At 42.3% G+C, this 27,138-nt stretch overlaps 1 protein-coding gene and 1 long non-coding RNA gene across 17 annotated transcripts in view; one reads left to right on the top strand and one right to left on the bottom strand.

Annotated features, from left to right (window-relative positions):
- The window catches only part of ZNF618 (zinc finger protein 618), a 638,793-nt gene that overhangs the window by 22,382 nt on the left and 589,273 nt on the right, over nucleotides 1-27,138 (top strand). The window lies entirely within an intron of this gene.
- Nucleotides 13,533-27,138, bottom strand: part of LOC115096787 — a 90,841-nt gene continuing 77,235 nt past the window's right edge. The window contains exon 4 of the long non-coding RNA XR_003858143.1: nucleotides 13,533-13,678. This is a non-coding gene — a long non-coding RNA (uncharacterized LOC115096787). The remainder of the gene's footprint in view (nucleotides 13,679-27,138) is intronic.

Genomic DNA, 27,138 nt, shown 5'->3' with positions numbered 1-27,138 from the left:
GAGTGCCCTCTAGTCTTTTATTGTCTGACAGAGTAAATAACTGATTTCCATTAACGCTCGCAGTCGTCACTCAATGCTTGCTTTGTCCGTCGAGATACCCCTATACCTCCTAATCTTCTTGTGTTAGCCTTTTTCCCTGTCTCGTATTAATCACTCTGAGACCGATGTTGGTTGAATAAGGCCGCAGCTTTATTTTGTACATTATATCATCAAAACCCTTCCTGGGTACCCGGGCCAGTCCTCCGTGTCACTCGCCGCCCGCCGTGGAAACCGAGCAAGGCAGCATTAATCCTTTTGGCCCCCCGCCTTGTCCTCCAGCAAGGGGGCCATGCCCATCAGAACTTTCGACTCAGTCACCTTTTTGCGCTTCCCCAGCGCTACGCGGCTATACAGGCGTCTTTCGCTACCTCCGGCGCCACTTGCCATAGGCCCCAACCGGCCCGGGTTACTGCCCTCCCGCCGAGCTGCGACAATGTCCCCATACATTGCAACATGGTTAAATCAGAAACTAACATAACTTTTCTACCTATTCAGTTCTTATACCTATTATAAGTTGTAACTCCACATATAGTTATTTTAACAATTATGATGCACCTGTTCTCGTCTTCGTCCTGTAGGGTGGGTGGGTGGGTTTTCATCGGGAGGGATCCAAAAGGATCGCCCCCCTCCCCCCCGGGCGCCGCAGCCCTTTAAAGGGTCAGCGACGTAATCAATACTTCCCGTCACTTCCTTTGCACGTCATAGCCCTGGGCGGGGCTCTGACGCTGCTGTTCTTTTCCTAGTAGAAGGGTGGAGGGGGCGTGCGCTCCCACCGAGGGAGTGCGCTCCCGCGCCCCCTCCCCCTCCTTCTCTCTGTCCAAAACCTGGGGACTGCGCTTCGGTTAAGGGTGGGCTCATTCTAGGTGAGTCCCACCTATTAACCTGTTGAAGCCCTTTCAAGATTTTGTAGACATCTATCATATATCCCCCCTCAGCCATCTCTTTTCCAAGCTGAATAGCCTTAATCTTTTCAGCCTTTCCTCATAGGGGAGCTGTTTCATGCCCTTTATTATTTTGGTTGCCCTTCTCTGTACTTTCTCCAGTGTAGCTATATCTTTTTTGAGAATCGGTGACCAGAATTGCACCCAGTATAAAAGCTGCAGTCTCATTATGAAGTAATACAGAGGCATTAGGACATCCACAGTTGTATTCGCCATTCCCTTCCTAATGTTTCCTAACATTGTTTGTTTGTTTGCTTTTTTGATCACCACTGAGCTGACAATTTCAATGTATTATGCACTGTAATGCCTAAATCTTTCCTGGGTGGTAGCTTCAAATATGGACCTTAACATTGTGTAACTACAGCAAGGGTTATTTTTCCCTATATGCATCATCTTCCACTTGTCCACATTTAAATTTCATCTGCCATTTAGAAGCCTAATCTTCCAATCTCACAAGTTTCTCCTGCAATTTATCACAATCTGCTTGAGATTTAATTACTCTGCATAATTTTGTGTCATCTGCAAATTTGATCACCTCACTTGTTGTACCCCTTTCCAGATCATTTATAAATATATTAAAAAGCATCGGTCCAAGTACAAATTCCTGAGGCACTCCACTGTTTACCTTTTTCCACTATGAAAACAGACCATTTAATCCTACTCGGTTTCCTGTCTTTTAACCAATTTGCAATCCATAAAAGGACATCACCTCCTATCCCATGACTTTCTAGTTTTCTTAGAAGCTTTTCATGAGGGACTTTGTCGAATACCTTCTGAAAATCCAAATACACCACATCTACTGGCTCATCTTTTTCTACATATTTATTCACCCTTTCAAAAAAATGTATGAGATTTGTGAAGCAAGACTTCCTTTGGGAAAAGTAGGCTGGCTATGTCCCATTAAACCATGTCTATTTAAATGTTCTGTGATTTTATTCTTTATAACAGTTTCCATGGTTTTTCCTGGCACTGAAGTCACTTACTAGTCTATAGTTTCCAGATCATCCCTGGAGGGTTACATTGGCTAACTTCCAGTCTTCAGATACAACAGATGATTTTAATGATAGGTTACAAAAATAATTGTCTGAAATTTCATTTTTGAGTTCTTTCAGAACCCTAGGGTGTATTCCATCCGGTCCAGGTGATTTATTACTCTTCAGTTTGTCAATCTTTAGTAAACACTGAAGCAAAGAAGTCTCTTAGTCTTTTCAATGATAGCCTTAGCTTTATCTTTCCTAAGTGCTCCTTACTCTTTATCATGTAATGATCCAACCGACTCCTTCGCATCACTTTACACTTTGCCATATTAAAATTTCATCTGTTATTTGGATGTCTAGTTCCTCAGGCTGGCAACGTCTTTCTGCAGTTCCTCACAGTCTGCTTGTTGGGAGTTATAAAATAGGGACAAACTCCCCTGGTGGTTGCAAATGAAGAGTGATTGTATCATAACCCTTTACAGGCATTTTCTGATTGAGTTGGGATCTGCAAGCAGCAGGTGGAAACTGTTGTGCCCCAAAAAAAAAAATCCTTCCCCTCCCCCCCCCCCCCCCCCCCCCCCACCACCCAACTAAGCAAAAATCTTTTATGGGTCTTTAGGAGCTACAGACTGCTGAAAGAATAACTGAAGGGTTCAGTACAATGATGTACTTCACCAGCTGCTAAGTGTGGGCCCTTTTATTTATTTATTTTTTTAAACCTTCCAAAAACGTCCTTGGGGTTAAGACTAGGCATACTAATTCTGGGGGAAGCACTTTTGAAATACATGTCAAGTTTCACTTTTCCTGTTTGCTAAAGTCCATTCATGCTTTGTATGCTGCTTAGTTTGTTTGGATAGAATACATTTATGGACTTTTTGGATTTTTTTTTCTGGTATTAATTAGAAACAATAGGCAATAGAAAAATTATGCCAATATACTAAAACTTCCCAAGGGAAGTCTTGCCTAACAAATCTGCTTCATTTTTTTGAAGGGGGTTAATAAACATGAGGTTAAAGGTGAACCGGTAGATGTAGTGAATTTGGATTTTCAGAAAGCGTTTGACAAAGTCCGTCATGAGAGGCTTCTAAAGAAAACTAGAAAGTCATGGGATAAGAGGCGATCGATGTCCTTTTGTGGATTACAAACTAGTTAAACGTCCGACGAGACTAGCTCAAAAAGGCACGCTAAGAGCCCATCCTCTCAAGACATCACTTAGCAGAAGAGCCCTCTCCACCGCCGGTCCTAAACTTTGGAACTCTCTCCCACCAGACCTTAGAATTGAACATTCGACTCCCACCTTTAAAAAAAGACTAAAGACCTGGTTGTTCAAACAAGCATTCTCTTAATCTTAAACTCAATATCTAAGCTTTGAACTCCATGACAGTCCACTACTTTGTATATATTTACTCTCCTTGCCCTTTGTAAGTTATTATTATTTATTTTTCCAAGCTCTAATTACCTTGTTCACTGTAAGACAATATTCTATATACTGTCAATCTATTGTTGTAATGTAAACCGAAGTGATTAGTAACTTTGTTACCAGAACTTCGGTATATAAAACTGTTAAATAAATAAAAGACAGGTAACGGAGAGTAGGATTAAATGGTCAATTTTCTCAGTGGAAAAGGGTAAACAGTGGAGTGCCTCAGGGATCTGTACTTAGACCGATGATTTTCTATATATATATATGTGTGTATGTGTATATGTATGTATGTGTGTATATATATATATATATATATATATATATGTGTATATATATATATATATGTATATATATATAAATAAATAATCTGGAAAGGAATATGAGTGAGGTTATCAAATTTGCAGATGACATAAAATTGTTCAGAGTAGTTAAATCACAAGCGGATTGTGATACGTTACAGGAGGACCTTGCAAGACTGGAAGATTGGGCATCCAAATGGCAGATGAAATTTAATGTGGACAAGTGCAAGGTGTTGCATATAGGGAAAAATAACCCTTGCTGTAGTTACATGATGTTAGGTTCCATATTAGGAGCTACCACCCAGGAAAAAGATCTAGGCATCATAGTGGATAATACTTTAAAATCGTCGGCTCAGTGTACTACAGCAGTCAAAACAGCAAACAGAATGTAAGGAATTATTAGGAAGGGTTAATAAAACGGAAAATATCACAATGCCTCTATCGCTCCATGGTGAGACCTCACCTGGAATACTGTGTACAGTTATGGTCACCGCATCTCAAAAAAGATATAGGTACAAAGAAGGGCAACCAAAATGATACAGGGGATGGAACAGCTCCCCTATGAGGAAAGGATGAAGAGGGTTAGGACTGTTTAGCTTGGAGAAGAGACGGCTGAGGGGGGATATGATAGAGGTCTTTAAGATCATGAGAGGTCTTGAACGAGTAGATGTGAATTGGTTATTTACACTTTCAGATAATAGAAGGACTAGGGGGCATTCCATGAAGTTAGCATGTGGCACATTTAAGACTAATCGTAGAAAATTCTTTTTCACCCAATGCACAATAAAGCTCTGGAATTTGTTGCCAGAGGATGTGGTTAGTGCAGTTAGTGTAGCTGGGTTCAAAAAGGTTTTGGATGGATTCTTGGAGGAGAAGTCCATTAACGGCTGACTAGATCTGCCAATAAACTACACCTTGAAATACCCTCACTTCCTCTGGCAAAACTCACCAAAACCAGGAACAGAGCGTTTTCCATAGCAGGCCCAAATTTATGGAACGACATACCTCAACACTTAAGCTCAATTTGCGACATCAAATCCTTCAAAAAAGAGCTAAAAACTTGGTTATTCACCCAGACTTTCAGAGACGGCGTGGGCTAAGTAATACACTCTCATCATGAACCACTACACTGCGACAATCCCTCTCTCTTTGACACACCATACCCGCCCCCCTCCACACCTCTCTCCTCCTACCCCCCCCATGACCCTTTTTCCCTTCGCCCCCCTTCCTTTCCACCCCGAGACCTGTCCTGCCTCTCCCTACTTGCTACGATCCACTCTTCAGACCACTATCGCTGTTCAATTAAGACTCCTGTTGAACAATTACGTTGTTGATTGTGGTTTACTTGCTCTTCTATGAAATGAGCTAACAGTTCTATTAATGTTTATCGTGTTCATATATAATCCCGGTTAGAATGTTACTTAAGGTCTTAGTTAAATGTATGTATTATGTTGTTATCATGTAAACCGGAGTGAAGGCAGTTTGCTATACTTCGGTATATAAAAAAAAAAATCCAAATAAATAAATAAATAAATAATCAAGTTTACTTAGGGAATATTAATTACATCAGTAGCATGGGATCTTCTTAGTGTTTGGGTAATTGCCAGGTTCTTGTGGCCTGGTTTGACCTCTTTTGGAAACAGGATGCTGGGCTTGATGGACCCTTGGTCTGGCGTAGCATGGCAATTTCTTATGTTCTTATGTAACTTAAACAAAATAAAATACTACTGGGACCCTATCTTCTTCTATGGGTAGAAATAATAGGGGGAAAAGTCAAGCAAGTAATCCAGATGAGTGGAAGTAAGAGAGAAACCATGCAGCGACCTCATTTTTACAAATGGCAGATGTCAGACACTTAAATTCTTGTATAATGGGCACTATATCTATTGTCCTCTCTGTCAAAACTGTGAAGGCCATCTATGAAGCTTAGACACTGGTGGTGGTCAGGGGGTGGAGATTGCCAGGAAATTCATCTAGTTGAACTCTGTGAAAGATAAATGGATTCCACTTATACCTTTTGTGAAGAAACTTAGAAAATAGTCCCAGTAGTGAATATATCTCTACATAACAGAATAAAATCTCTTTCCTTACCAGATTGAGTGTGTGAAAGTTTTGGAAAGATTTTAATTTACTGTCCGATAAACAAAACGTTCTTGTTCAGAAAACATTTTTAAGCTTGCAATCCTTATCAGGTTCTAAAGCAGCGGTTCTCAACAGATGTGTCGCAACACACCAATGTCGCCAAGCACCGGCAGGTGTGTCGCGACACACCAGTGTCCCACTGCCTCGCTTGTGCTTCCTTTCTCCCCAGGGGTGGGGCTGAAGAGTGGAGAGATGCTGTGTGCTGCTGCCGGAGGCCAGGCCGGCGGGGCCGAAGAATGGAGAGACACGGGCCGCCACTGGCGGCTGAAGAGTGGAGAGACCTGTGCACCACTGCCGGAGGCCAGGCCAGCAGCGGCTGATAAGCGAAGGCCAGGCTTATTGGGCCAAACAATGAGAAGAGGCTCCATGTGAGCTTGTGTGTGTGTGTGTGTACAATAGGTGCATGAGTGGCAGCTTTGTGTGTGTGTGTGGTAGAATGGATGCCTGGGTGCTTGTGTGGCAGCTTTGTGGGTTGTGGTAGAATGGGAGCAAGAGCATTTATGTGTGATTCAGAGCTTGTATGTAAGTAACAGAGTATGTGTGTGATTGAGAGAAGAGACTGGTCAGAGGTGATGTGTTTCTGTGAGAGAGAAACAGACTGGTCAGGAAGATGACTGGTGGGTGTGTGTGTGTGAGAGAGGGAGACCGACTGGTCAGGGAGGTGACTGGTGACTGTGTGAGAGACAGAGACTGGTCAGGGAGCTGACTGGTGTGTGTACGACAGAGATTGGTTGTGGGCCCTAAGGAAGAGGACTGTGAGGACAGAGCTTCAGCAGCCACTGCTGCTTCTGGTGACTTCAATTGGGCTGTAAGGCATAGGAGAGGGAGAGTTGCTGGAGAGGGTAAATAAAGGCTTTTTAAGTTTATTTTTCTTGATTGACTGCCATTTTAATTATTGGGTATTATGTGATTTCTGCTGTTTTGAAATATTTTATTGATATTTGGACAATTTTTAATAATTTGTATGAGTTTTTTTAATTGTTGGATGTTATTCTGTTCATCAGTTGTTTTGTAACATTTATTAGTTATAGTTTTACAATTATTTCTAAGTGGGTATCTATCTATAGCAGCTTGGCTTGCTCTGTTTTCCTAATAGGAGGTGTATTAGTGTTTAGGGCCTGGTTTAATATTTGTAGTGGTAAATTACTGCCTTTTCATAAGGAGGGGTATTGTACCTGCCAGTAAAGAGTTTGTTTTGCTTTTACTGAGATGTCATCAGAACCAGAATATCTTTTTTTTTGTGTGGTGAGTTGTACGGCTAATACCCTAGTTCTGCTCTGCACCCATTTTTGGGGGTTGAGGGGGGTTCCTGAGGATGCAGAATGTATATTTACCATTAGCCCCGTGACGGTCACATGTTCAGATTGTCACGTATGTGAGAACCATCTATCAGGTGTGTCCTGGTCGAAAAAAGGTTGAGAACCACTGCTCTAGAGAACAGGGAGATTAACAAGGTAGCTTTAATGTAAAGTTTCTTCTTGTGATGTCTCAAAAAAAAAAAAAGCCAAGATGTGAAGTTCCCCTTTTTAAGGCCCAGTTTTTCTTCTAGAACTGGGTAAGTTATAGATTCAGATGGTATCCTTAAAGCACTTGCAGCATGTGTTACTTAATCAGAAAAGCCTTGAATTGGGGAAACTGACAAAACTCAAGCTTCTTTTTCTGATAGTATTTTCAAATAGCTCTAGCTTGTCATGGAGGGCCAAATTGTTCCTTTCACCAGCAACTTGTAAATTAGAAACTTAGTTTCCTCATGCATTTGTGTTTCTGCGCTTTCATATATGCAGATGTTTTTAGTTGGTGCCTCTGGAAGTTTTTCTGCTCCTGCCAATTACCCCCCCCCGCCCCTTACCCCAATCATCCCTTGTTCTCGCCTTAGCCTACTTGGAGGGCGGAGGAGAGCTGTGCTCCAAACTTGAAAGAGTGGGTCAGGAGGATCAAACTGGGTCCTGGGTTTTAAAATAGGAGGCATGGGATTTGGGGGGGGGGGGGGGAGGGATGGTGCTTGTCTAGCATGCTGATCTTGTGAAAGATAGTCTCCTTATAGCCTTAGCAAGTAAATAGCTCAGATAGACACCAGATCACATAAATAGCAGTGCTAGACAAGATGTGGTCAGGAACAGTAAAAATATCTCAAATGAATTTAATATTCTTAGTACTTAGTAACATAAATGCTGGCAGATAAAGGCCAAAATGGTCCATCCAGTATGCCCCACAAGGTGTTAAGAGTCGCTCAGACAGGTAACCCTAGGGGTAAGGAGGCCCCATCCACTTGGCCCCATCTATAATATTAAAAATGATTGCCCATACATTATAATTCTATGTTTGTAACCCCACCCTATTGTGTGTGTCCTATGTGTATAGGGCCATAAATTTATTTGTAAGTTTTTTTTGTTGTTTTTTTTTTGGGGGGGGGGGGGGGGGGCAGGAACCCCACTAGGTCAGTTTTGGTTTTATTTAGATTTATATTCCGCTTTTCGCACTTTGTTTCAGCGCTTCAAAGTGGATTACATTCAGGTACTGTAGGTATTTCCCTATCCCCAGAGGGTTTGCAATCTAAGTTTGTACCTGAGGCAATGGAGAGTAAAGTGACTTGCCCAAGGTCTCAAGTAGCGACAGCAGGACTCGATCCTTGGTGGTCTGGTTTGTAGCCCACTGCTCTAACTTTCCCCAGGGGTGGATCTTTTGGGACCCAGTGCAGGGGTGGTTGGTATCCTTCTAGGTATCCCTGGGAGAGGGGTACTCTAACTGTGTGCTGAGTGCCCAAATAACCATGCGGGAGCCACTGGATTAGTGTCCAAATTTTAAGTCTTTACTGTAAACACTGACTGAATAATGGCAGAAATGTTTCCAGCATCACAGTTTTCCTGGCTTTTTGTACAATGTTTTTGTCCTACATCTGTGCAGGAGTCTTTTAAGTAGGAGAAGGAACCACCACCCTCCTAGATTTGAAAAACTGTGGCCCCAAGTGGGCAGGGCAACGCTTAGATGGTTGGGAAATCCTCTTCCAAGACGGTCAAAAATCCTGTCTCTGCACAGAGTGCAAATCTTCTCTTTCCCCAGGGGTGAGAAGACTCTGGATGGGTGTCATCCAGATTTATTTATTTAGTTTTAACTTTTCTATACCAACGTTCCTGTAAAAGATACAAATCACATCGGTTTACAATGTAACTGCAAACTTCGCTCATAGGCGATACAGAGAACAAGGGAGACAATTAACAATGGAACGGGTCATAACAAAGCATAACAAGGCGTAACAACCTAACAAGCCATCTAAAAACAGATGAGATGATAAATGAGTAAACAAAGGAGACAATGTACTAAACTGTGGAGTCTTGCTAAGGTGTCCAGTAGAATGAGTCTGGCAGGGGGGGGCGGGGGGGAGGGAGGTTCTTACTCACAGTTAGTAGACCTCTTTTTCCTTTTGATTCAATGGGGATGGATCCCTGACAGGAGGGATCCTGGATGGAACTCCAGCTTACAGGTCTGAGGATGGGGTAGGAAGAGGGGCAGAAAACAGATCTTCCTCCCAGATATTCAAAATAACTTCTTCTGGTTCCTCAAAAAAAGAAATAACACCAGTGTTTCCCCTTGCTTGAGGGCAGGTCTTCCCTATTCCTGGGTGTCCTGAACACTGGGTTCCCATTCCCTGAATCCAAGAAAGGCCAAAGTATCCAGCAAGGCCCCTACCACTTAAAAGTTCAAAATCCAAAATATTCTCAGGGCGATCACTCTGCACCTTGGCAGAAGAGTGTAGCAGTGGAACCCTCAACCTGTTCTGAAGGATCCCAGGCAGAATGGAGCCTAGGCCCACAGGCTGAAAATACAACCGAGTCAAAATCTGCAAACTTAGACTGTCCCCAGAGCCCTTGGCAGAGCTGTGCTATAAAACCTCTGAATGGGACATCCATTCTAGCACCCTCAAGGGGAGGGGCTGCACAAATGGACCCTCCCCTAATTATTCCTGTCACTAACTGCATTAATTCTATTTCCCAGGGCTTACTGGTAATCAAAGAATGGCTCTTGGTTACATATTTTATATTTCAAGATATAGCTAAATGAAACATACATATTGACATGCTGAAAACCCTCTAAAGGGGTGTGTGTGTGTGTCTGTCTTTTTCGCTAAAATGTATGATACATTCTCCCTTGATGTGTTCATATAATTGTCTACCTATAATTGTCATGATGTAAACCGTTGTGATCTTAACTTGGAAATGGTATATAAAACGGCTGTGTGTATATGTATAATTGGGTAGATTTTAATTTGGCCCGCAGGTAAATCTCGGGGTTTACAGGCGTGGTGCGGCCTGTCGCGCGCTGGGCCAATTTTCAAACGGGCCAGGCCATGTGCGTAAACCCCAGTATGCAGTTAAGTGCTGGGGCCTGTAAAGGGGGGTGGTCCGGGAGAGAGGCTGGAGGTGGCTGGCACAGCGGCTCTTTGCCGCTGTGCCAGGGAAACGCGCTCTGGCAGTCGGTTGGCGGGCACAAGCTCCTTCTACTCCAGAGGAGCAGCAACTTTAAAAAAAAAAAAAAAAAAAAAGGCAGGTAGGTTACCTTTAGGGGGTGGGGAGGGGAAGGGAGGTTAGGTAGGGGGGGGGGTAGGGAAGTTCCTTCCCAGTCTGGTCCTTAATTGGAGCGGATTGGGAGGGAACTAGGGAAGGGCCGATATGTCACCATGTGAAATTTGCAGGATTCTACCCCCCCTTGCGTGCACTGCCTGCACATATGCGTGCGGATTACAAAATCCAGCGCGCATGTGTGCGCGGCCCAAGGATTTTATAACATGCGTGAGCATGGACACACGTACACTTCTTTAAAAATCTACCCCATAGTGTGTACCCACAGTGGCTTGCAAAAGTATTCAACCCCCTGAAAAGTCAGATTTGTATGGATTAAAAATGACACTTGTTATTGCAAGCTATTAGGCTCTTAAAGTAAATTCAGTCACAATTAATTAATTTTGCAGCATTTTTTGTAAAATTAAATTAAAAACTGAAAAATACTGCTCGCATAATTATTCAACCCCTGTACTGTGGAAGCTCCAAGTTTACACACATGAGATGTTGCCCTTACAATTGGCTTCTACTTATGAATCATTGAAGTTCAGCTTTTCTGGATAAAAAACCCACCTAATTCTATTATTATTGGTCAGACTGTGAATCTGAAGGAAAGCTGTGAAAATGAAGAGTTTTCTAAGGAAACTAAAGGTAGAGTTATAAACATGCACAAGATACGAAAAGGCTACAAAATTATATAAAATGTTTGGCTATCCCAGTAAGCACTGCTGGATCAGTTGTGAGAAAACGGAAGCTGCATCATAGCACTCAGACACTGCATAAACAAGGCCATCCCTCAAAACTCTGCATCAGAGCAAGAAGGAGACTTGTGAGGGAAGCCACAGAGAGGCCAACAATCACTTTGAAGCTACAGAGTTCAGTGACAGACTGGAGTGGAGGGTGCACCAATCAACCATATGGAGAGCTCTTCACACAACTGCCCTGAAAAGGGAAGATGGCTATAAAGAAGTCATTACTGAAGAAAAACACATTAGAGCATGTCTGGAGTTTGCCAGAAAGCATCAGAGTGACCCAGCTAAAATGTGGGAGAAGGTTTTGTGGTCTGATGAGGCAAAAGTGGAGCTTTTTGGCCAAAATTCAAAACACTGTGTGGTGCAAACTTAACACTACCCATTCCTCAGCAAATACCATCCCAACAGTAAAGTATGGGGATGGCAGCATAATGTTGTGAGAATGTTTTCCTTAGCAGGGATTGGGCATTTTGTTAAAATTTGAAGGACGGATAGATGGTGCAACTTACCTTTCAGTAATACCACGATCCCAAGCACAAGGCCAAAGCAACACAGGAGTAGTTTAATAACAAAAAGGTGAAAGTTTTACAATGGCCAAGTTAAAGTCCAGATCTCAATCCACTTGAAAATCTGTGGCACTGTTTCAAAATTGCAGTCCATAAGCGTCGTCCAACCAACTGGTGGAAAACTGCCAGAAAGAATGGGCAAAAGTCACTCCCAAACAGTGTGCAAAGCTGGTGGAAACTTAGCATAACAGACTTAAAGCTGTTATTGCAGCAAAAGGTAGTTCTAGCAAGTACAAGTCTAAAGAGATTGAACACTTATGCAAGCAGCGTTTTTCAGTTTTTAATTGTAATTTACAAAAAAATGCAGAGAACTAGTGAATTATGACTTTGAAAATTTAAGAGCATACTGGTTTGCAATACAGATTGTTCCAGACAGTGGGGTAGATTTTCAAAGGGTTGTGCGCGTAAGATATGCGCGCAACCCCCGAAAACCTACCCGTGCCCCTGCTGAGCACGGCGTAGGCTCGGCGGCGCGCGCAAGCCCCGGGTCATGTGTATGTCCCGAGCCTTCGAAAAATGGACAGTCCGGGGGAGTAGCTGCAGTCCGGGGGCGTGGCCGAGTGCCCCGACATAGCGGCCTGTGTCGGGGCCTGGACAGCCAGCGAGCGCAAGTTACGCCTGCCTCAGCTCGGCGCGCGCAAGTTACGCCTGCCTGCGGCTCGGCGCGCGCAGGTTGCACAATTGTGCACCCCCCTGCATGCGCCAACCCTGGATTTTATAACATGCGCGCGTAGATTTGTTCACGCCGGGTTGCGCAAACAAATCTACGCCCGCGCATAACTTTAAAAATCTACCCCAGTATGTTTGTGTCATTTGTAATCCACACAAATGTACTGAAAATAAGGCCCTAGGACAGGGAAACTTGAGAAAAAAAACCCTCCCAACTGTATAATCCTAGGATGCGTAAGAAGAAATTTCTTGTTTTTTCTGAGTCTGTTTTGTGACATCAGGAAATACTTTAACTTTTAAACATTAAAACTTTTAAACATTAAAAGGTTTCAAAGCAATTGCAGAAAAGCCTTAATAGCCAGACTGTCGGGTTCCAAGGCCAAAGATACAATAAACCTGACTGGAATAGCTATTTCACTATCCAAAGTCTCTTATAAAGCTGAAATATCCAGATTAGGTCTATGGCTTGAATACCCCCATATAATTCTTTAGTCTTCCTTTTTAAGTGGGGGAAAATGAATTTTAGAAATAGGGATAGCATTTTCTGGAACATGCATTATTGCCATTAAATATCTCCTAAACATCTCTCTCAGAGAGATATAGATGGCACTTTAGGAAAACTAATGATCCTAAGATATTTATTCCTAGCTGCATTCTTAAGATTTTCCATTTTGGAAGCCAAATATGCATGGTCATTGCATATCAAAAAAGGTATAGTTGCACTGGAGAAGGTACAGAGAAGGGTGACCAAAATGATAGGGGAGCTGTTCCATCCCATTTTGACAGAGGCTAAAGACATTAGGGCTGTTCAGTTTGGAGAAGAGTTGGCTGAGGGAGAATATTATAGAGGTATAGAATGGGTAGATTTGAATCTGTTATTTTACTCTTTTGGATAATAGGACTAGGGGGCACTCCATGAGGTTAGCAAGTAGCACATTTAAAACTAATCCTGAGAATCATTTTTCACTCAACACATAATTAAGCTCTGGAATTTTTTGCCAGAGGATGTGGTTAGTGCAGTTAGTGTAGCTGGGTTTAAAAAAGGTTTGGATAAGTTCTTGGAGAAGTCCGTTAACTACTATTAATCAAGTTGACTTAAGGAATAGCCACTGCTATTATTGGCATCAGTAGCATGGAATCTGCGTAGTGTTTGGGTACTTGCCAGGTACTTGTAGCCTGGATTGGCCACTGTTGGAAACAGGATACTAGGCTTGATGGACCCTTGGTCTGACCCAGTATGGCAATTTCTTATATTCTTATCAGGCCAATGGAGAGGTACATCAGAGGGACCACAGGGTCTTAGGCTTCCTCTTCCTGTTGTGAAAAACAGCAAAAGAAGAAAAATGTCTGAGTTATCAATACTGTCTGCTGTTGATCTGCCATCTTTGATCCCCCTCAGTAATTCCAACTCAAAACAATTTTAAAAATTTGTGGCAAGATGTTGACGGCAAAACTTCAGGCAAACTACTGCAAAAGATTGGATTTGCAATTGAAAATGTTCTTGTACCCTATATCCTTGCTAATTTAATGGAAGGAACAACTAACGTGCATGATTGTGAAGATTGCAATGTATATGGAGGATTATAAATTTTTGCTAAAGCATTTGTCCATGGGAAATCAGACTTGTTGAGTAATTTGTGAATGATAGACGTAATCTTATATTTTACTCTAGCCTCAACACGGAGACAATGTTATTCTTGTAAAACTGGAGTAATATGCTCTGTAGTGCCAGTGCTAGACCCAGTCAATACAAGAATGGCCGAGTTTGTTGCAATCTATAAAATTAATAGTATAGACATTGGAGCTTCCATATAAAGGGAATTACAGTAGTCCATCCCTGTCAAAATTAATGTTTGCAATTCTTTCTGGAAGTCCGAAAGCGCCAGTAAATGTTTAAACTTACAAAGCATTCTTAATTTAAAAAAGAGTGGAGTCGAGAGACTCATAAACTCTTAATCTGTGACACCGTTGGAATCTCATAGTCCTCAAATATAAAAGTTGAAGTTTTATCTGGAAGGAGCCTTTCTAAAATTGATTTCATTCTTCATTCTTTGCAACATTGAGTGACAATCTGTTTTATTTATTTATTTAGAATTTTTCTATACCGACATTCTTGAACAAAATATCAAATCATATCGGTTTTGCGACTGCTGTGCTTTTATGGTGGAAAGACCATAGCAACATAAATTGAGAATCTGCTTTCCAGGATGATGATGCTGGAAAGAAAAACTAAATGTTGTCAGCATAACACCTATAGTTTACCCCTAAGCCTGATTTAAAAAAAAAAAAGAAAAAAAAGAGTTAAGGGCCAAGTAAACATTAAAAAGTGTGGATGAAAACACCAAACCCTGTGGACTCCTGATTCGAATATACGCCAGAGTTATTTCACATTCAATACAAATCTGTTGATAGGAGAGAGACATGAAATTAATCATGACAATATCTTACCAGCAAGTCCAAAACTCCCTAGCTGATAAGGATTTCATTGTTCACAGTTTCTAACACCAAAGAAATGTCCAAAAGAAATAGAACACATTTTTGTTCCAAATCAAAACTCCTTCTAAAACAGTCAACAGTTGATATTAATAGCTCAATATTCAGAGACTTCCTAAAACCAAACTAGAAAGCATCTAAAATTTTAAAAAACAATTTTATGGAAGATTTTTCTAACACCCTCTTACTTTTGCTAAAAATGGCAAGGATGAAATCGGATGATAGTTGGCAGTCCAAAGATGGTTTTGTTAATAAGGGATGTACAGAGGCTTGCTTAAGTCTCTCAGGAAGAAAGCCTTTTCTTACTGACAAGTTACCAAGTTTTTGCTAAAGCAGGAGCAATGTCATCTCTTTCTCTCTTTTTATCAATTTCTCTCTCCCCTAGCACTTCACTACCTTTCTCCTTCCCGCAACTTCTGCGCTTACTGTCACCTGACCCCCATCCTCTCCTTTTTCCTTCACTGCTCCACCTCCCCCCTCCCTGTTATTTGTAATTTCCTCTTCCTCCTTTACAATGTTGATTGTGAACCGGCATGATATGTCCTATGAATGTCGGTATATTTTAAAAGCATTTAAATAAATAAATAAATAAATAAATCTCTTACATCTTATATTTTAAATCCTTGTCCTGCTGTAGCTTTGAAGATTGTATCATTCATTCCAGCAATAATCTATGCAATCTCAGAAATAGACTGGTTGAAATGCCTCCAATTTAGCCTCAGTATATCAGTTTGGTGACTAATGGAAGTTCCTGAGAACTTTGCAACGTTTTTCTAATTTTATTCTCTAAATAAAGGGGACATTTTTTCACTATTAGATGGAACCAATAAGGCCTGCAGATCTGCTACCTTAATGGGATTAATCTGGTAAATCACTCAATCTGAAATAATTCATGAGTATATGAACTCGGCACAAATCAAATACATGTACCCCCCCCCCCCCAAAAAAAAATGTATGGGGCATGCGAAATTGCACTGTGGTGACGACATACTCCACACTCCCACAGGCTTAAAAACCCCTGATAAGACCATGTTTTGGCAGGAGCCACCTTTTTAAAGGATAAGTATGTATGGCAGTGAAAGAGGCAATCAAAACATTGCTGGACCTTTTGGGTCTTCATCTGCTGTCATGTGCTGTGTTCTATGTAAAACTATATACCTCATAAATAACACAATGGTCAGTAGTAGAAAACTGAAACCAAAGTATATAAAAATCATGCTCTCTGTATAGGAATTGTGGAGAATTGCAGAAGGACCTTGCAAGATTGGTGGACTGGGCATCTAAATGGCCGATCAAATTTAATGTGGACAAGTGCAATGTGATGCCACTGGGGAAAATCCATTCTAACTATATACACACATGTTGGATTCCATATTAGGAGTTATAACTTTGGAAAATGATCTTAATGCATTATCACAAGAACAACAAGCTTAGCTCAATGTGTAACAAAATGAATGTTGGGAATTATTTGGAAAGAACTAGAGATTAAAACTGAAGATATGCCTTGATTAAATCTTGTTGTGACCGTTGCTGCTCGACGTCTGCACTCCGCCCTCCTTGGTGACTCCCTCTTGCTCAAGTGGAAGGTTGGCTGCCGCAGCGTCATTCTGCCATCTTTCTCCAGTGTCTCCAGAGCGGCTCGACGCTGCAATCAGCCATGTTCACAAGGGCCTAAGGGCGTGCGCACGGCGTGACCCCGACTGATGTACCAGCAGTGGCGCGAACCTCAGGGGCGTCCCCCTGAGATGACATCATCAGTACCAGATATATAAGGTCTTAGAAATTGCTAACTAATCAAGTTAGCAAAGGTTATGGGAAGGGTTACACTACCTAAGCTGCTCTGCCTCCTTGGACTTACCAGGGGAAGTGGAGAAGGTTTTTCATGTTTGAGCAGAAGCCCCTAGATCCTTTCTCCTGCTTCACACACAAACTGCTTGACTGCCTTCTACACCTATTGAAAGTTAGCTTGAAGACCAAATTCCATTAGTTCATCTACCATACCACTGTGGTGTAAATGGTACGCTAATCTCTGTACAGCCTGTAGTTGTACGTTTTCATGCAGGTTCTGTTTCAGTTAAAGCCTCCTCTAAGGCCTCTCTCTGTGTCTTGTGATCTCAACGTGGTGTAAGCTCAGCTGATGAAAGCTTGCTTTGAACTGCTGTGCTTCTGTGACCTGAAATACCTGACCTGGAAGGTTATATTTTTAGTGGCAGTCACTTCAGCACGCAGAGTCAGCAAGCTCCAAGTCTTACAGTAAAACCCGCGGGAGAGCCGGTGCTGCGAGGCGAGTGCCCACTCTCCTGTGCGCATGATTTAGTATGCAAATGAGGGCCCGCGGTAAAAAGAGGCGCTAGGGACACTAGTGCGTCCCTAGCGCCTCTTTTTTTTTTTTTTACATCTGACGCCGGCATAATTGAGCGTCCGTCTTCGGGCCACGGGCCGATTTTTACATTTTTTTTTAAATTTTGGGGCCTCCAACTTAAAATCGCTATGATATTAAGTCGGAGGGTGTACAGAAAAGCAGTTTTTTTTCTGTTTTTCTGTACACTTCCCCGGCGCCGGCAGAAATTAACGCCAGCCTTTGGGCAGGTGTTAATTTTTGAAAGTAAAATATACGGCTTCGCTGCACATTTTGCTTTCTGGATCGCATGGGAATAACTAATAGGGCCATCGACATGCATTTGCATGTTGCGGGTGCTATTAGTTTTGGGGGGGGGGGGGGGTTGGCAGCGCATTTTCGATGCGCTGTTACCCCTTACTGTATAAGGGTTATGTAAAGCTAGCGTGTCAAACGTGCGGCCAAACACGAGCTAACAGTGTGCTCCACCGGAGCGCACTGTGCTGTATCGGCCCATTAGTGACTTATCCACCTTCCACAACGGGTTTTTTTTTTTCCCCTCCCCATGATAGGGTGCATAAATAAGATCACCCTAAGTTCCTGCCTAAGGTAGTGTCAGACGTCTATCTTAACCCGTCAATCCTTCGTGCCAACATTTTCCTAGGCCCCATTCACACTAAGGTGAACAAGCCCTGCATAATTTGGATTGCAAAGAGCTTCAGTCTATCTGGCACGGACACAAGCCCATAGAAAGTCCACCCAAATTGCTTTCTTTTGATAGGAATAAGTTGGGCATTGCTGTTGCCAGACAGTTTCTAATTTGCTAGCAGACTGCATCTCCTGTTAGCCCCCAAGATATAGTCCCATCTGAATATATGTCAAGGCTCACTAAGTTTGAGCCTTGGCAGCGCCGGTGGCCTACTTGAGAGCAGTTCCCATTGAGATTTGCAGAGCTGCGACGTGGAATTCTCTGCACACATTAACATCAGATTATTGTTTTGGATAGGTACGGCCAATGTGACAGCAGCGTTGGCCAATCTGTCCTTTGGAACTTGTTTGAGGTTTGGAACCCAATTCTGTTTCTGCCTAGGGCCCATTGTTTGTTTGTGTTCAGTTTGCCCCACTCCCCCTCTCGTTACCAACAAAACTAGTTGTGCTCGTTGGCACTTTTTGTGTATTTATTTATTTATTTATTTTAATTTTTATATACCGAAGTTCTTGTAGGGACTACAAATCACTCCGGTTTACATAAAACGAAGAACTGCTCAACAGAGAGCTGAGCTTTACATGGAACAGTAGAACATATGGAACAGTATAACTGGTTGACAATTTAACATAGAGCTAAATAAAGAAATAATAGTTTAACTGGTAATAAATAATAATAAGTAAAGAAATATAATATATTATATAAGCAGTATAACTATTTAACGTAGCAATAAATATTTTGTTGGTTCCCTTTAATATTGATAGGGGGCAGCCTGTAGCTAGAGAATCACCCATGTGTGAGGACTGCCATCCTGCTTGTCCTGGGAGAAAGCAGAGTTGCTTACCTGTAACAGGTGTTCTCAGAGGACGGCGGGATGTCACTCCTCACAAAACCTGCACATCACCTCATGGAATTGGGTTTCTGCTATGTGGATGTCTTCTACTTACTTAATTTTATCCTTGAATTCTATATTATAAGACTCTATGCCATCCCGATGTCCGGGATGGCATAGAGTCCAACAGGATAAACATCCTGCATGAGACTAAATGCAAAATTGAATCTTTATGGGTAGAAATCCCTTGTATGTTGGGGAAGACTATAGTGATAGGAGTATACTACCGTCCACCTGGTCAAGATGGTGAGACGGACAGTGAAATGCTAAGAGAAATTAGGGAAGCTACCCAAAATGGCAGATGAAATTTAATGTGGATAAGTGCAAGGTGATGCATAGAGGGAAAAATAACCCATGCTATAATTACACAATGTTGGGTTCCATATTAGGTGCTACAACCCAAGAAAGAGATCTAGGTGTCATAGTGGATAACATATTGAAATCGTCTGTTCACTGTGCTGCGGCAGTCAAAAAAAGCAAACAGAATGTTGGGAATTATTAGAAAGGGAATGGTGAATAAAACGGAAAATATCATAATGCCTCTGTATCGCTCCATGGTGAGACCGCACCTTGAATACTGTGTGCAATTCTGGTCGCCGCATCTCAAAAAAGATATAATTGCGATGGAGAAGGTACAGAGAAGGGCTACCAGAATGATAAAGGGAATGGAACAGCTCCCCTATGAGGAAAGACTAAAGAGGTTAGGACTTTTCAGCTTGGAGAAGAGACGACTGAGGGGGGATATGATATAGATGTTTAAAATCGTGAGAGGTCTAGAACGAGTAGATGTGAATCTGTTATTTACTCTTTCGGATAATAGAAAGACTAGGGGCACTCCATGAAGTTAGCATGGGGCACATTTAAAACTAATCGGAGAAAGATCTTTTTTACTCAACGCACAATTAAACTCTGTAATTTGTTGCCAGAGGATGTGGTTAGTGCAGTTAGTATAGCTGTGTTTAAAAAAGGATTGGATAAGTTCTTGGAGGAGAAGTCCATTACCTGCTATTAAGTTCACTTAGAGAATAGCCACTGCCATTAGCAATGGTAACATGGAATAGACTTAGTTTTTGGGTACTTGCCAGGTTCTTATGGCCTGGATTGGCCACTGTTGGAAACAGGATGCTGGGCTTGATGGACCCTTGGTCTGACCCAGTATGGCATTTTCTTATGTTCTTATGTGCGGATGCGTCGTGTAATGCATGCTAGAAACTTTGACATGTTTTCTGTGGCAGGCTCCATCCAATATCACCTATTTGACATCCTGCTGTCCTTGGAGAACACCTGTTTCAGGTAAGCAATTCTGCTATACCTTGGACTGTAAACAGGCTTTGGTTTACTGCAAGAGAAGAACTTTGCCTCATTAGACTTCTCTATGCTCCAGGGGCGATCCGGGTAACTATAGACCAGTGAGCCTGACTTCAGTGCCAGTAAAAATAGTGGAAACTATTCTCAAGATCAAAATTGTAGAGCATATAGAAAGACATGGTTTAATGGAACACAGTCAACATGTATTTACCCAAGGGAAGTCTTGCCTAACAAATCTTCATTTTTTTGAAGGGGTTAATAAACATGTGGATAAAGGTGAACTGGTAGATGTAGTGTATTTGGATTTTCCGAAGGCATTTGACAAAGTCCTTTAGGAGAGGCTTCTACGAAAACTAAAAAGTAATGGGATAGGAGGCGATGTCCTTTCGTGGATTACAAACTGGTTAAAAGCAGGAAACAGAGAGTAGGATTAAATGGTCAATTTTCTCAGTGGAAAAGTGTAAACAGTGGAGTGCCTCAAGGATCTGTACTTGGACCTGTGCTTTTCAATATATTTATAAATGATCTGGAAAGGAATACGACAAGTGAGCTTTTCAAATTTGCGGATGATACAAAATTATTCAGAGTAGTTAAATCACAAGCGGACTGTGATACATTACAGGAGGACCTTGTGAGACTGGAAGTTTGGGTATCCAAATGGCAGATGAAATTTAATGTGGACAAGCGCAAGGTGGTTGTGTGTGTGTGTGTAGGGAAAAATAACCCTTGCTGTAGTTACATGATATTAGGTTCCATATTAGGAGCTTCCACCCAGGAAAAAGATCTGGGCATCATAGTGGATAATACTTTAAAATCGTCTACTCCAGTGTGCTGCAGCAGCAAAAAAGCAATGTTAGCAATTATTAGGAAGGGAATGGTTAATAAAATAGAAAATGTCATAATGCCTCTGTGTTGCTCCATGACCGCACCTTCTGGTCTCCGCACCTTCTGGTCTCCGCATCTCAAAAAAGATATCGTTGCGATGGAGAAGGTACAGAGAAGGGCAACCAAAATGATAAAGGGGATAGAACAACTCCCCTATGAGGAAAGACTGAAGAGGGTTAGGGCTGTTCAGTTTGGAGAAGAGATGGTTGAGGATATGCGAGGTCTTGAACAAGTAGATGTGAATCGGTTATTTACACTTTCGGATAATAGGACTAGGAGGCACTCCATGAAGTTAGTTAGCACATTAAGACTAATCTGAGAAAAAATTTTCACTCAACGCACAGTTAAGCTCTGGAATTTGATGCCAGAGGATGTAGTTAGTGCAGTTAGTATAGCTGGGTTCAAAAAAGATTTGGATAAGTTCTTGGAGGAGAAGTTCATTAACTGCTATTAATAAAGTTGATTTAGGAATGGCCTCTGCTATTACTGGTATCAGTAACATGGGATCTTCTTGGTGTTTGGGTACTTGACAGGTTCTTGTGGCCTGGTTTGTCCTCTGTTGGAAACAGGATGCTGTGCTTGATGGATCCTTGGTCTGACCCAGCATGGCAACTTCTTATGTTCTTTTACAATCTCAATAGATTAAGCATAGCTGTGGCAAAATGTACATTGTCAAACTGGCTATTGGACTGCATCGCACACTGATATGCTAACAGGCCTTCAAATTTCAGGCCTATCTCTCTAACAATAGGAATGATGGCAGTAGCTTCTTCCAGACTGATAGCTGCTAGGTTTGCAGGGCCACAGGCATCAGGTATAATTTTTTGCTAGGTGGTTAAGCATTCTGGCACCCAAGTTTTCCATCTGTGTATAAAGGACCCACTTAAGAGACCAGCATCAGGTATTTAGCCTGGTCCACCTTAAGGCACAGCCCAGAAGGGAGTCCTGGTCACAGGACATTTCCCTAAGCAGGAGGAGGAGCTGGAAGTAAAAGAATATGCCAAGGCTGCCGGTGTCTGACTGGTACTGTTTCTGGTTTAAACTACTACTAATCAAGTTGACTTAAGGAATAGCCACTGCTATTACTGGCATCAATATCATGGAATCTATGTAGTGTTTGGGTTCTTGCCAGGTACTTGTAGCTTGAATTGGCCATTGTTGGAAACAGAATACTGGGCTTGATGGACCCAGTATGGCAATTTCTTATGTCCTTAAACACTGCAGTAGCAGGCCTTTTTCTGCTTTTGTGCTGTAAATAATAAAGGATTTCTGTGGGGAACAAAAAGGGGGCAGAGTCCAGACTGCTCTGTCCTCAGTCTCCTTACCTAAACCTAGGCTGCTCCCCCACAGTTTTGCATATGGTGTTGGTAGTGGGATTATTTGCTGTAAGTGCCAGCACAGAACAAAAACAATGGGGATTTTTTTTTCTTCATTTTATGGGCTTTGCTGCAGTGGCAACCAAGTGTTATGTACAACAGGCCAGGGCCAGAGGAAGCACTAGGCGGCCACCTAGAGTGCTACAGATTTTGGGGGCTGCTGTCTAGTTCTTCTATCATCCTCGCTCAGTCAGATATGTTTGCCAAGCAAACAGCAAGATGCAGGACTGTGGGGATTGTGCTTCCTACTTCCTGCCTGCATGAGCTGGGGGAGGAAGTGATCTTAAATGGGTCCACAGGAGCAGGAAGAAGGAAGCACCTTGGCCTGCAGAAGAAGGGAGTATTGGTGTCAGCTCTGCAGAGCCAGTTGAGATGCCCTGACTTCATATGGCAGAGTGTGGGCCAGGTGGCACAGTTGAGAATGGAGGAGAGTCTGAAAGTACATGGGGGCTGCTTCCTGAAGCAGCATTGGTAGGCTGCACTACGTAAAAGAGCAGGAGTAACGCTGGCTGGATGGATCCCCACGGCAGAAGAGGAAAAGCAGTGGTTTGTTTTAGCTGTGTGGGGCCTGAAATTGCAGGAGTAGTCGCTGGCTGGGCCCCTGCTTTGGAACAGATGAGCAACATTTGCAGATATTTGGGAAGGAGGAGGAATAGCATCTGCTACATAAGGGTAGAGAGAAGAGGCTTCTGGACTAGTGCTGACCCAAGGAGGAAGCTGCTGCTGCCACTCAGAGCATGTGGGAAGAAGGGACAGTATGTGGGAGTAAGAGATCATATGGGATAGGGGACAAACATGTATGTGGGTGAGAGCATCTGGGAGAGAACACATGTATGTGGGTGAGAGAATGACTGTGTGTATTTTGTGTATAAGAGAGCATATGATTGTGTAGGTGAGAGAGTGGAGAAAGTTAGTGTGCCCCCCAACCTAATAATCCAGGACAATCTTGGGGTGACTAGAAATAATAACAAAAAAAAAAAATTCTCAGGTATGGAGAGGAGATTTTTATATCCTTATTAGTTTTAATTATTGGGTGGCAGTTTAAAATTTTTTTTATTGCTGTTTGGGTAATTTTTAAAAATTTCTACATGAGCTTTTAGTTTTTGGATGTTTTTATTCATCAGCTGTTTTGAAGAAATCTTTCATAGTATGGTTTTACTATGATTTCTGTATTTCTTTATTTTGTTTGTTTTCTGAGGAATGGTGGTGATTCTGCTTTTTCCACTGGATATAGCATCTATCTTTTTGTGGTTTCTAGTTCAGTTTTTGTGTCACATTTCTATTTTATGGTCTCTTTATTTTGTATTTGATGAAGATCTCCCTCTCTTCTGATAGTGTGAAGTTTCTGTGTAGGGATCTATAGCAGCCTTGCATATTCTACTTTCCTAATAGGTGTATTGATGATATGGACCTGGTGTTATATTTGCAGTATTACCTTTTCATTGGGAGGATTGTTATTTGAGTGCTGGCAGTTAGTACTGTATTGCAGTTTTGTTTACTTGTGGCTTTTAGGGCCAAGCCCACATCCAACACTTGTTACAGTAGGCCTAATACCATATGGTTGCCAAGTGAATTTTTGCAGGGCTTTCATGTTGGAACCAGAGTAATGCACACAAATAAAATATACATGATGCAAGTGATATTTTTTACCGCAGAATGTCTTTTTTTTTTTTTTTATTGTAAAATCTATTTTAAAGACATTTTTAATTGTGTGTTGTGAGGCTTAGGGGGACACAGGCTGTAAGATTTGCCTAGGGTGCCTAATACCCTTCTACCAGCCCTGCAACAGGCTAATGGGGGCTAGCCCTGCCTGGACAGATGGGAAACTACTACTGAATCAGTCAAACAGGCTAGATTTTTTTTCCTCTCCGCGAGATGAGAGATTTTTGTCTTTGGTATTCCTGAATAGGGCAGTAGCCCTTTAGGCAGATGTCAGCATGGAGCAATTACTGCATGCCCTCACAAAGGGACAACAGCAGTTACAAACTGTGAACAGAACCAATATTCCCAGCAGTAGACGCTACGAGTAGTTTATGCAATTGGCTCAAGTGGTACAAGCTGCTACAGCACGGCCTATTTCGCTCTTGCCTGTAGTGTTTAAGATCGTTGTAAGGCGAGAACCCAGATTGCTTCTTATTCCATTTCAAACTAACTGCCTTGCTGGCAGGATGGCCAGAGTCCATTTGGACCACATACCTCAGGAATCTACTGAGAGCAGCAACCAGGTTGCATTTCAAACTGCAAACCTTGATGGAAAGGCCAATTACACAGAGGTCAGAGCCACCATACATGAGAGAGCAGGGTACACCCCAAAAATAAACTGGCAACCATTTTGGTGGGGAGTTCATTAACAAAGGAAAGTCCACGAAGCCTTTTCTAAAGGCTAGAGGTGCTGGAAATGGCTTCAGCCTGAAGAGAAGACAGGTGCTGAAGTAACCAAACTGATTCAACTAGAACAATTTTTGGAGGGGCTGAACTGCCTGTTTGACACTGGCTATATCTGTACCCAAATCTCACTCTGGAGCCTGCCATGCAATGGCTGATTTTTCTTCCAAGCCTGATAAATGTGTCTATCTGAGAAACAGTCAACACTGAGATAGGACTGTCACAATCCTAAAGTAGAACATTGGTTACAGGATCCAGGTTCACCGCTCTGCTTCCATTTTGGGAAGAGAAATCACTTTACCCATGACTCTACTGTGGCAAAAGACAAACCTAAGGATGTTAACTTGATGACCCTACATTTCTGCAACTTTATGGACATTCCCCACTCAGGATTCTCCACTTTTCTGGTTCCAGTAAAACTGGATGGCTTGTGCAAGCCCTGGTAGATTTGGGAAGTGTAAGGACTCTCGTCTGGAGGAAGTTAGACCATCTGTACTCTTTTGACTGTCAGAAGAAGAGGACCCTTAGCGATAATACCTGACCAGCCAAGTCTTGCTGCTGATCTTGACTGGACAGGCTAACGTAGAAGTGGGAGTACTGCCTTGGCTCCCATACCCCATTGTTTTTGGGATGTGATTATTCAGAGTTTGAGACCTCTGGAGCCAGCTTACGACTAATTTTGATCAGCTTTGACCATACTGAGATCTTTCTCTCAGGCCTTCTGTTAGAAGATCCAGATTTGTATCTGGAAACCTAAAATGCCAAAACCATGATAGCAGTATAGGTGGGAAAAAAAGCTCAATGGTTTCCAGCATTTAAAAGATGCCATAGAGGTGCCAGGGTAAGGGGCATTCCCTTAAACACTCCACTATCCCTTAGTTATTTCTGCAGATGGGGACAGGGAGAGTAATCTGGATAATCTTAGGAGAGAAGATGAGCCATTAGTTAACCCAGGAACATAGGCTAGGCAGGAAGCCAGCCTCTGGGTCTAAGGGTTGTAACCCAACTTCCCCTCTCTTCATGATGGAAAAAGGATCTAAAGGATCAAGTGGCCAGACAGTTCACTTTCCCAGGAGGTAATTTGGTGCTTGAGCTGGGAAGATCAATTGAGGGGCAGGGTATGTAAAACATTTAGCCTGGTCTACTTTAAGGCATAGTCCCAAAGGGAATCCTGGTCATAGGACGTTTTCCTAAATAGGGGAGTAAAAATGCCAGCCGGGAGAGAACAGACAGGCTCCGGGGAGCTAGAGATATAGAAAATATATCAAGGTTTCTTATGTATGATTGCTGCTGTTCCTGGTTTAAATACTGTTGTGGTAAACAGTATTTTTCAAATTTTATGGCGTTATAAATGATTTATGTGAAGCAAGGCTGGAGTACAGACTGCTGTCCTTCAGCACTCTACCTAAGCCTAGGACAATTCCCCACATTATAACAGCTTGCTAATGATGATTAACTACAAGGTGATTGGAACTCATCAGTCCTCTTCCCTGTCTCTTTTTTTTTTCTCTACCAATCCAAGAAAAGCTTCAGTCAAATCATTCTTTTGTATATTAAGATATCTTTTCCTTGCATTTGGTTTCTTCCTTCTAAAGTTCTCATTTCCAATATGTTTTATTGAAATGATTCTGACTTTCCAAAGTTCTGTGTGGTGTAATGTGATTTCAATAATGGTAATGTTTTCATGAATAGTAGTGTCAGTTTTGCATGCTCTTCTTCAGCCATATAAAGAGTTTCTCTGTGTTAAACCTTTTCTTAAACCAGTTAAAAAAAAATTGAACATCATTATGATTTGTTATACTGCCTTACTGTGATTATTTCTAAATTATTTGAGGCACTGACCAATGGCAAGGCAGGTTTAGCAATTGCAAATAACCTCAAAATCTGGCTTACTTGAAATCAACACATATACATGTATGAATGTAGGAATTCCATATGTGACTTTTACATTTGGTTCTCTGTGCAACACGTACTAAAAATCTTAATTTTTGAAGTTTTTTTTTAGCAAATGGGAGACAGTGTGATGAATTATGTTGCATCTGTCAGTCTCAGACAGCTTTGCCGGACATGTCTCACCTCTATTTCAGCCTTCTCCACCAGCCTCGGGAGAATGGCGTCCGCAGCGTCTCCTTGCCACACCCTCCGGCGTCCCCGGAGCGGCTTTTGGTGCGGCGTCCTGCCATGTTGACCTGAGGCCTCCTAGGGCGCGCGCGCGCATGACTCACATCTTGTAGCAGTGTTGACATGAACCTCGGGTGCATCCCCCCTCGAGTGACGTCACTACTTCAGACTACAAAAGATTGCCCATTTGCTGACTCTCGCCGAGTTAGCAACGGATTGGATTCGTACCGGTCTGAAGCTGCTCTGCTGCTGCTGGAATCTATCTTCACC

Source organism: Rhinatrema bivittatum, chromosome 8, assembly GCF_901001135.1.
Source record: "Rhinatrema bivittatum chromosome 8, aRhiBiv1.1, whole genome shotgun sequence".
NCBI classification, from domain to species: domain Eukaryota; kingdom Metazoa; phylum Chordata; class Amphibia; order Gymnophiona; family Rhinatrematidae; genus Rhinatrema; species Rhinatrema bivittatum.
This window is presented reverse-complemented; position numbering and strand designations above follow the sequence as displayed.